General features: G+C 38.7%; 1 pseudogene; it reads right to left on the reverse strand.

Moving 5' to 3' along the window:
- Positions 1-9,749: 9,749 nt before the first annotated feature.
- Positions 9,750-10,268, reverse strand: LOC147456018 (uncharacterized; annotated as a pseudogene).
- Positions 10,269-10,486: the final 218 nt, after the last annotated feature.

The raw sequence follows: 10,486 nt of genomic DNA on the forward strand, positions 1-10,486 counted from the left end.
GATTACTTTCTTAATACTAAAAAATTGACTTACTTAAACTGCCAAATAAAGAGGCCCTCCTAGACCCCATTCTCTTCCTAATGCTTTTCCTTCAAGAGATTCAATACCTAGGTCATATTATCTCTCAAGATGATATCCGTATGGATCCATTGAAGTTAGAGGTAATAAAAGCATGGCCTAATCCAAGGAATCTACATGAGCTAAGAAGCTTTATTGGTATGTCTACGTGCAGTGCCAAAAGAACTGCGTCGAGGGTGCTCGCACAAAGCAAGAGTGAAATGGAGCGGTGTGGGACCCTGTGACGGAAGGGGAATAGGATGGTAAAAAGGGACAGTAGATGGAGGTCACCATTGGTGTGAGTCTTTGGACGTAAGAAGTCCCTTTCTGGCTCTCCCATGACATGGAGTGTTGCAAAAGATCGTAGTCCACATGCTATTGTGGAGTGTAGCCGCCAAACAACCTCTCCATTGAACGGTGGTACTGGTCTCGTAACGAGATTTGATGCAAACAAGAGTGTAGCGGCTCTACAAAATACCCAAAATAGCACACTACTAGCCATAAAACAACAGCTTTGCATACTTGACAAATGGCACAATGCATAATCCATGCAATATGTGAACAGAGAGTGAGAGAGTAGAAGAGCACATGCAGATGCACCACCTAGAGCAAAGTGCTACACCGGCATGACGAGAGAGAAGAGAAGATAGGAGAAGATTAGACACAGGTGTCGGGTGCAATCCCCCCCCCCCCCCCCCGTTCAAGAGTGAGCATTTTCCTCTTGCATGTATTTACTTTATAGATTTTTGAGTGCTTAAAATGAATACACATTGCTTGGCTGGACATTAATTGGCCATAGCTTATACAGAGCACTTTAATAATACAATGATAATAATTTGCTATCCTTTGTACATTCCATAAAGCATATATGCCTTTTCCACTTGTCAACTACAATAAGCAATAAATACAATAATTTATCATTTCCATTATGTACCTCTTTGTTGGAAAGCAACTGCTTAGTTGCAAAGTGAAAAATCGGCAGTCATACTTATAACAAAACAATGGTTCATACTTTGTGTTAGAAGTAGCACGTATTGAAAAAAAAATCACAAAATTGAAGAACATTGCTTAGTCCTGTTGTCATCCACATACTATTAATTCTAGTGTCACATATCACTAGAATAAGCAGTGTATGTACTCATACCCTAATGAATCAAGATATCATGGGTCACAATGATCATTCAATAAATAAATTCTCATCAATCTCAAGTTCAATTCCATAAATATGTCGTGATAGGAAATCATCGTACACCAATTCTAAATCCAAAATATAAATCCAAATCCAAATATCTCCCAGCATATACCCGGGTAACAAAATCATACTAAGGATAATGTGATGATCAAACACTGCAACATGATTTTGTGATTGGTGTTGCCTCAACTGGAAAATCGACACCAATGAGACGTGTTGCCTCATCGATGAATTTTGACTAATGCTACCTTAAGAGACACATGTACATTTGGTATTATTTAAAATTGTGATTTTGTATTTTGGTGGTGTGTTGCCTAAATCGGTGAATCTCCACTTGTGCTGCCTAAATCCATGGATTTTTATGGTTCCAATTGCTGCTGCCTAAATCGGCGAATCCACACCCGGATGAGCATTTACACAATGACTAAAACAGTGAATCTATGTGCAAGTGACCAATGGACTAGGCGAGACATAAAAATTACAAAACATGTACCTCGTACCAAATTGGAGTAAGTTTGAGTAGCAAATTACTTACAAATTGTTGTTCACTATCCTAGAGCACCTTGACTCATTTTGAGTAGCTACATAGCTTAATAACAAGTACAATAATTATTTTTAATTTTCAATATTCCATAATTTATATATCCTTTCTTATCAATCTATACCAAATGTGGGGGGCCAATTACACATATAATATAGCCACGGAGAGTCCTGCCTTATCACGCGTAGGCACTTTAGTACACATGTATTGATATCAATAAATTTCCATAATTGTATTGAAAAACGGAGAGTCATCATGGCCTCTTCAAGCATAGGAGATCTAACATGTGTAGAGATTTTGCCATTCCAACTCAATCCAACCCATAAGATCCTGGAGGTTCTTTGATGTGAAACCATGGCACGTAGATTTATTTGCAATAGTAATTCTCAAAGACAAAGCAGTAAAAATGAAGTCTTATCAATTGTAAAATTAATTGAAGGACACATTGAATGTATTAACATTTTAAAAGGTTGGAATGATAGTTGTTTACAATGTAGGGATGGGAGTCAATAGAGATTATTGTTGTGTGATAACAATATGAAGGTCAAATAGTAGCTGTAAATGAAAAAAATCAATAATGGTGCTTTAATTTAGACAACTTGCATAATAAAATTTAAAATAAAATCCATGCCTAATACATGACCTTAACCTTAACCATCTTAAAAGGGTATTAGAAACAGTAGTAGGGATGACATACAATATCAAGTAATATACCATATGATGGAACATTGAAAAGAAACTATGATCAATCTAATTATAAATCTAATTCCATTACATCATTGCCAACAGTATAATCAGACATAAATAAGGTAATAGCTTGTGCAAGAAGCAACGAGAGAGCAATTTTGTTGTTTATAGTAGATAGTTGCATTCATAGTTATACCTGCATTGTTATAATTGGGAAGAACGTTAGTTAAGGTGGCAATCCACATCATACAATCTTAGAAAAACTCATCCCTGACACTACATAAGCCTAGATATAGCAAAGGAACAAGGTTAGGAATGAGCCAACTACTTGTCTTTTTCATTTGAACCTACAGGACAAGGTAGACTATAAGATTTACAAGAATAACAAAAGATTTTCAACGTAAGTTAGATGGTGAGGGTAATTGCAATTGACATTAGTGAATCCACATCCTCAATGCACAATGCATCACCATTCATATTATGGACCAATATTGAACATGGACAAAGTGGAAGCAAAGCATGTTTCCTCTATCTCACCCACAAAAGACTGCAACAAATGACTACAAACAAGGCAAACATATACATGAAAAGCAAAAAACAAAATTCAAAATTCTTTTTAGAGCTTAAAAGCTAGATTATTGTTGAAAGGACGCCCTTTAGACAACGTTTCCATAAAGATTCCATTAAGATTCCTCAAAGATTCTATAAAGATTCCACATGAAGATGGTGATGAAGATGGATGCTGCAACATGAAGATACGAGTGCATGGACGTCATCGAATATCCCATTATTATTATTTTGAGCCATTACGACACTTTTGTAATGTTTACGAGAACCTCATATTTTAAGTCAGCACTTGTATTTTGGCCGCAGATGCTTGTTTATTGAGTAAAGCCAACTCAGTTTCTTGTAATTAAGCTTTGTAGAAGCCTAGGGACACTTCAGGTCATTTGGCCAGACATTAGGTTTGAAGGCTTTGTATATAAGCTAAAACCTAAGGCTTTGTAACGGACACATTACGTTATCTCAATTAATATACAGTCGTGGGTTCTACAGCATAGGGTAGTGAGCTTCACGCACACACACCGTCACGCACACTAATCACATTGCAGATCTGAGAGTAGGAGCGTGTTAGCATCGAGGAGCTCTCCGCGTCCACGCAAGCAATGCAAGCCGAGGACCACATCGCGAGCTCGCCTGCTTCTACGAGCTATATTTGGGCGAAAGTACCTCAAACAACATCCGTTCTGAATGATCAAGTAGTCGTTAGAATCAAGGCAAGAAGCTCTTCGTGTTGGTGTCTTTGTAGATTAGTTCCAGACACTTTGGAAATTACTATTTTGAGCCTCGATTAGAGGTCTTATAGTTATGGTTTCAAGGTTAAGGTGTTTGGCCATATAGGATATGTCCTTGTGAGTCTTGCCCTCCGATTTCGAGTCATTTCAATATGGTTTGAGACTGTTTCGAGCTTGTAGTGTTTCGTAGGATGCGTTGTCTGTTTCTTTGCTTTATGGTAGTGCTGTGGTAGGATTAGTGACAGCAGAGTGTTGTTAGTGTCTAGCTCAGAGTTGACAACCCAGAGATTGCCTCCATGCCCTAGTCGGGTCAGCTACGTCCTCGGATTGACAGCTTGTTGGTCTGTGTTCTCGCTGTGCTCCATCGTCCGTCGCGGCGTACCTGCTAACATTGGCGTAGTTTCCAGGCACGAAGCGCCTAGCGTAGACCGCATCACTCGTGTTTGACAGTATAGCATTTCTCTAGAGTTTTCTAGAGTGTTGTCACCATTTGCCTTCTTAGTGGGAAGTTAGAGAGCGGATCTCTTGACTTAGGGATAGCCAGGGAGCCTGCGTCTTGCCGAGGTGGTCCAGGATGAGGTTGAGGTATGGTTATATTATTTTGCTGTGTGTTTAGATTAGGTTTTATGGTTTGTGTGTTTGGTTGTGACTTATAATTGTGAAGAACTTGAAAGAGAAAAAACACAAAGAAAAACGCAAAAGGTAAGCAGGAGTCTGTTTGCTTGCCAGAAAGCAAAAACAACCATTCAACCATCCAAAGGAGGACTTTAGGTAGTATAGGACATCTGATGTTGATCTAGAGAAATTTTGACATGAAAATGTGCTTGAAAACACAAAAGGCGGAATTGTGCTAATTATGGTAAAAGTGCTCTAAAATGGTCGTTTGAAAGCCGATTTGAGTGCTTGTTTTTGCATTGGAGACCTTAAGGTAGAGGAAAAACACAAATTTGGTCCAATCCAAAAACAAAAACCCTAAAAAACCCAAAAAACAAAAAACTGAAACCAAATCTGCGACCTCAAGACCTTGTTTTGCATATGCTCTAGAGCTTGTATGTGAAATTTCAAAGCATTTGCATCAGTGCTTGTGCATCTAAATGGGAATTTTCTTTTTTCGAGTGTAAGGAAGTGAACTGTGAAATGCTTGAATCCAAAGGAAAAGAATTCCAAATTGAATGAGAATTTGGGGATAGGCTTCTAAGGGCATTAGGAACCAAACTGTCCAAAAACAGAGAAAAAAATCACTTCCTAGTGGCTCTCTACCCAGCCTATCACGATAGACTAGTGAATTGGAGATAGACTCACAATCAGGCAAAACCCCTCATACCACAAGTAAAACACATCAATACAAGGCTGCTCCCAAAAATTGAGTGTACTTGGATACCTGCTTGACCACCAAACCTCAAGTCTGGTGTTTAGAGTCTAAGTTCAGAGACACAGTGGTAAAAAGACCTTGAAAAATAGTACAAACATTGCAAAACTTTGTGTATTCACTATATAGAGGATAAGAAAACTAGCTATGAAGAGAACTTTGTAAAAAGACCAAAACTGGGAAATTTTATGAGCCTATCGCGATAGGCAAGGGATATTTAGCTGTGGACCTTATTTTAAAAATCCCTCCTAGGGATAGCTTAAGCAGAGCCTAAATAGCATACACACAAAATTTCAAGGTGTTTGGATCACTAGAAGTGAACCTAAGGCCCAGAGAGAGATTCAGGTTCTGACAAAAACACTAAAATTGGCCCAAAACACAAGCCAAGTGTCCAAATTGCATGAAATTTGATGGATAGACTCAAGAGAGTAAGGGAAATCTAAAAGTGAAGTCACAATTTTGAGTTGACTTTTCCTGCAAAATCTGCTGTGTCTATCGTGATAGGTCATGAAATTTTGAGTGGGAGAGTTTTTGGAAATTGTGACTAGATAGCTTGAATCCACTCCTCACCTAGACCTCAACCATCATTTCAAATTTGAAATTGGACATCAAGAAGACCACCAAAGCACTTGTCTGGTGTTTTGAGTCAGACTTCAGAGACAAATTGGGTAAAGGGACTTGGCCAAATTTCCAAACCTTGTGAAACTTGGTATACATGATCTATAGAGGGTAGGGAACACATCTGTGAAGAGAAAATTTGAAAAAAGTGTCATTTTAGCATACTTGGTGAGCCTATCGCAATAGGCAAAGAACCCAGTGATAGAAACTGAATTTTTCAAAAACCTCTGGGGCATAGCTTGGAAAGGTGCTATCAAGGACACATAAAAATTTTGAAGTCATTTGGACATCAGAAAGTGGGTCTAAGACCATTTGAGAGGATTCAGCTTGTAGAAAACACCAGATCTGGTCTAACTGACAAAGTAAAAGTCCAAACCACTTGAAAATTGGTAGGAGGACTAAGGAGAGGTGTTGGAACACAGTGGTATAGTCAAAGTTCAAGTTTGACCTATAAAAGGGGTACTTGTTGCTGAGCCTATCACGATAGACTCAGAGCAAGGCCAGAGAAATTGAAATTTTCAAAACCCTCTGGAGCATAGCTTGTTTAGCCTCTCCGGAGGTTACACACAAAATTTGGTGGATTTTGGACATTGGGAAGTCATCCTAAGTCTATTTTCTAGTGATCAGATAGACTCAGAATTCTAGAGTTGGAGTTAGAGACCTAAAAAAAAGTCCAAAACAAGTGGAAATTGGTGAGCAAGTGGTACAGAGCATAGGGAACACATTGGTGAAGAGAAATCTGGAAAATTTTCAAAACTGAAGAATCTGCTGAGGCTATCGTGATAGACTGGGGCTTTTTCACAGAAATTGAACTTTTTGAAAACTGACCTTAAGGTCTTGTTCTACATGTTGTTGTGAGCCTATGGTTAAAATTTGAGTAAATTTGGAGTATTGGAAGTGCATCTAAGAGGATTAATTCATAAGATCAGAAAAGAGACTGTTGTTTGATGCAAGTTACAAAGGAAAAGTATTTCAAATTGGTTGAAACTTGGTGAGTAATATCTCAAGAGAAGGGGGAACTCAAACCTGTAAAAATAGTTAAACTGTATCCCAGTAACACTCTAGTGAGCCTATCGCAATAGGCTCAGGAATTTTTTGTAGAAAAATCAAAAATTAAATCTGACTTCATATTTGGGTTCAAAAGCCCCATTATACCATGTACACAAAGTTTGAGTGCATGTGGACATCTGCAAGGGGTACTTGGTGAGCCTATTACGATAGACAAGTCAGGAAAAAATTTTGAGAATTTTTTTTGAAACCAAGTATACCACTGGGTTTATCATTGCCTAAGGAGTGCACACACCAATTTTGGGCTCAAACTGACCACTTGCAAAAACATCAGATAGAGCAACTTTCCAAATTACATCTCACTGTTTTGGTCATAACTTTCACATACGGACTCCGATTCCAAAAGTTTTTATATCAAACGTAGCTTGAGAGTAGCACTAGAGATCTTAGAGTAACCTGAACAAAATGCATGCCTACTCCAACCATTTTGGTCAGTTTTGAAAAAACGTTGTTTAAGGCCTCAAAATGCATCTGGAAGTCAGGGGTGTCTAAAACCGACAATTTGAGAGAATTATGAGAAAATGCTCATGATTTTGGACATAGTTTTGGATTTTTCCTGACCAAAACACTTGAACACACTGAGAGAGGTATTACTATAGCAATCTAGAGCTGTTAAGCCTAGACGTCATGTCTACATCAAACTCAGACTCAGCTTATACAAGCACATGGATTGCAGGGATAGATGAGCACCCGCCCAGAATAGATCTTCCAAACCTACATTACATAAAGACCAATTTTGTGGAGAGAGTTTGGACGTATAACCATGAAAGTGAAGGACTATATAGGTGTATTAATGGAAATCAATTCAACCTTTACAGTTGCTTAGAGCCTTACCCAGATGAGCTGACAGAATACAAGCTCTTATATGTCTATACATATGAGGTCGACTTACAATGGACATCTTTATTTGTTGACAAGTATGGATGAGAATAAAGAGCTATAGAAAGCACAAATCCGCGAACCAAATTAGAGATGAGTGGATATTTGGTCAATGAAGGACCTTAGATTCATCCACCAAACACAGGAACCTCTAAGAGAATTCCAAAGAGGGGACCACCACCTGGATTTCCTCCTAGAGCAATAACGAGAGATGAAACGACACCAGAGAGGAATATGGTTCCATACTTTGCACCCCAAAGTATAAGACCATCTCAAATAAGAAAATGGATAATTAGAAAGTAAAATGGCATACGAGCCCATGTCTCTCCTTTCAAGCAAGTCGTACGAGCGGAACGAGTAGAGGACTTCCACACGCAGTATGAGGTTTTTGGACTTACATTGGAGGACAATGCACAAGATGGTTTGAACTATTGAACCGGAGAGAGTTCACAACCATTGAGCAAATGTTGGATGAATTTGTTCAAGAATTCACCAAGAGGGGCATAGAACATAACACACTTCCTAAGATTCAGGAATTTAAACAAGGCGAAATAGAAACATTGCGACATGCAATACTGCGTTTCAAGAAATATGTTGCTAGATGTCCTATCCAATAGTTACCCACGCCAGAATGTCAGATCCTATGCTTCATCAGAGGGCTTAGGAATGAGAATCTCCAAAAGGACCTATACGTGAGAAGATACCAAACCTTAAAAGAGGTGACCAAAGCGGCAGTTGACCTAGTTTTGACAATTTTGAATTCTATGAAGATGGTCAGAAGAAGATGAATGATGCGAGTGAGAAAAAGAAAACCATTGATCTTGAGGATCAAAGAGGGAATCTAGGGAAAAACCAAGTAAATGTTGAGGAGAAAATCATAGAGAATGTGATGCAACGCATCAACCACTCTGACAGAGTACCAGCCTATAGAGTTCCTCAACGACGAAGGTGCATGACATGTGGAGGGGACCATCCAACACAACATTGTCCTTAATATAGACCTAAGACTTCACCAGGGTTTGAGCATGTTATGTCTCAACCGCCTAGATATCATCCTGTAGCGGAACAAGTGTTCTTAAGTGAAAGACCCATGGCTGCTAGAAATGCATATGTGAGTCATGAGCTTCAAATAGAAAGATATGTGGTAGATCAGAGGCCACTTCAAGGTCAATATCAAGTATTTCCACAACAACCAAGACGTCCATGTGACAGATGTGGTAGTAGTGATCGCTTGATTAAGGATTGTCCACACCATGATATCATGATAAATGTATATTGTAATGAGTGTGCAGTCACACATATGATTTTGGATTGTCCTAAGAATCCAAGAAAGAAGGGTAAAATGCAACCACATGTTACACTACAAGAGGTTGTGTACTCTTGTGATGCTTATAGCGACGGAAATACATTGTATTTTTTAATTCCCCGGCGTCGCAAAAAGCGTCGCTAACAACGTCGATAAGAGAACGTTGCTATAGAAATCGCTATAGGCATCGCTATGAGCGTCGCTATACGCATCGCTAAATAGTGACGCTCATAGAGACGCATATAGCGACGCTGTAGGGCCTTAAATACCGACGCTTATAGCGACGCTGCAGTGCACAATGTAGCGACGCCTAAAGCGATGCCCGAGATTAAATTTTTTTGGTGATAGGGCATTGAATGCCCTGCCACCCATCAACCATATTGAATGTTTCATTAGTCAATTTACCTTTGAAAAAAAGTGCAAAGGTAAATATAGACCCAAAATAGTTAGCCACAAGACAATATAATCATTAACTCCATCATCCATAGTACGTATTTTTTGCAAAATAAAGATACAAAAATGACAAGCATGAATTGATGGAAGTAAATAAATGACAATTGTACACAGCAGCAAAATCACTTGATTGTTAATCATTGCAAATGTAATAGATACAAACCATTGTCATTATTTAAAAAATATACATGGTTTTCAAAAATACATAGTTACATGGTCTCATGATACATAATCTAGGATAAAAAGAAACTAATGCTATCTAGCTATGGCTAAACTGACATCGTCTAATCAGACATCTCATTGCGTCCAAGAGGCGTATCTGTCAGATTCTGCAAAATAAAACAATAAGATAGCTTTTTGTAAGTATAATTAAACATATAGCGAGCGAAGTTTATAAAACAATACAATAAATAGAAAAGAATAAACCCTAATACTAACCATGCCGCCGCGAGAAGTCAGGATGTCTATAAGGGCGTTTAAGCCCTTTCTACCTGCGTACTCATGCTCATACGGAGTGGGATCACGTCTTGTAAATGACCACTGCCAAAACATACAAAGAATCCATTATGTTAGAATTTCAAATCCCATAAACCCTAAACTATCGAACATAGATCCGAAAACACTTACAAAATCGGCCTCAAATGATGCCCACCCGCCGCTCCCCAAGTGGTGCGAGCTCCCTGCCTCTACTTGCGCTCTGGCTGCCTCCTTTTGTTGCTTCCACTTGTCGGGATTCTCGCGCGCTTCTTTCTTCACATGCTTCCAATCTTCTTTGGCCAGCCAATCTAGTTTGTTCCATCCATGCTTGATTTCTTTTTGCACTTCGGAACGCTTATGCTTGCAGTATTCACGCATTCGAACCTTCATCACATCTTCATTGAAGCGGTCATCCCGTGTTGGAACGGTGTAAGGTCTCTACTTTCAAATTTCACACAAGTTCTATTACGTATTTGAATTTTTTTAACCATCACTCATTATTTAAGATATTCAAGTTCAAATTATGAATCGTAGGTTGAGAAAA

Source organism: Adiantum capillus-veneris, chromosome 6, assembly GCF_014529385.1.
Source record: "Adiantum capillus-veneris isolate H3 chromosome 6, ASM1452938v2, whole genome shotgun sequence".
Lineage (NCBI taxonomy): Eukaryota > Viridiplantae > Streptophyta > Polypodiopsida > Polypodiales > Pteridaceae > Adiantum > Adiantum capillus-veneris.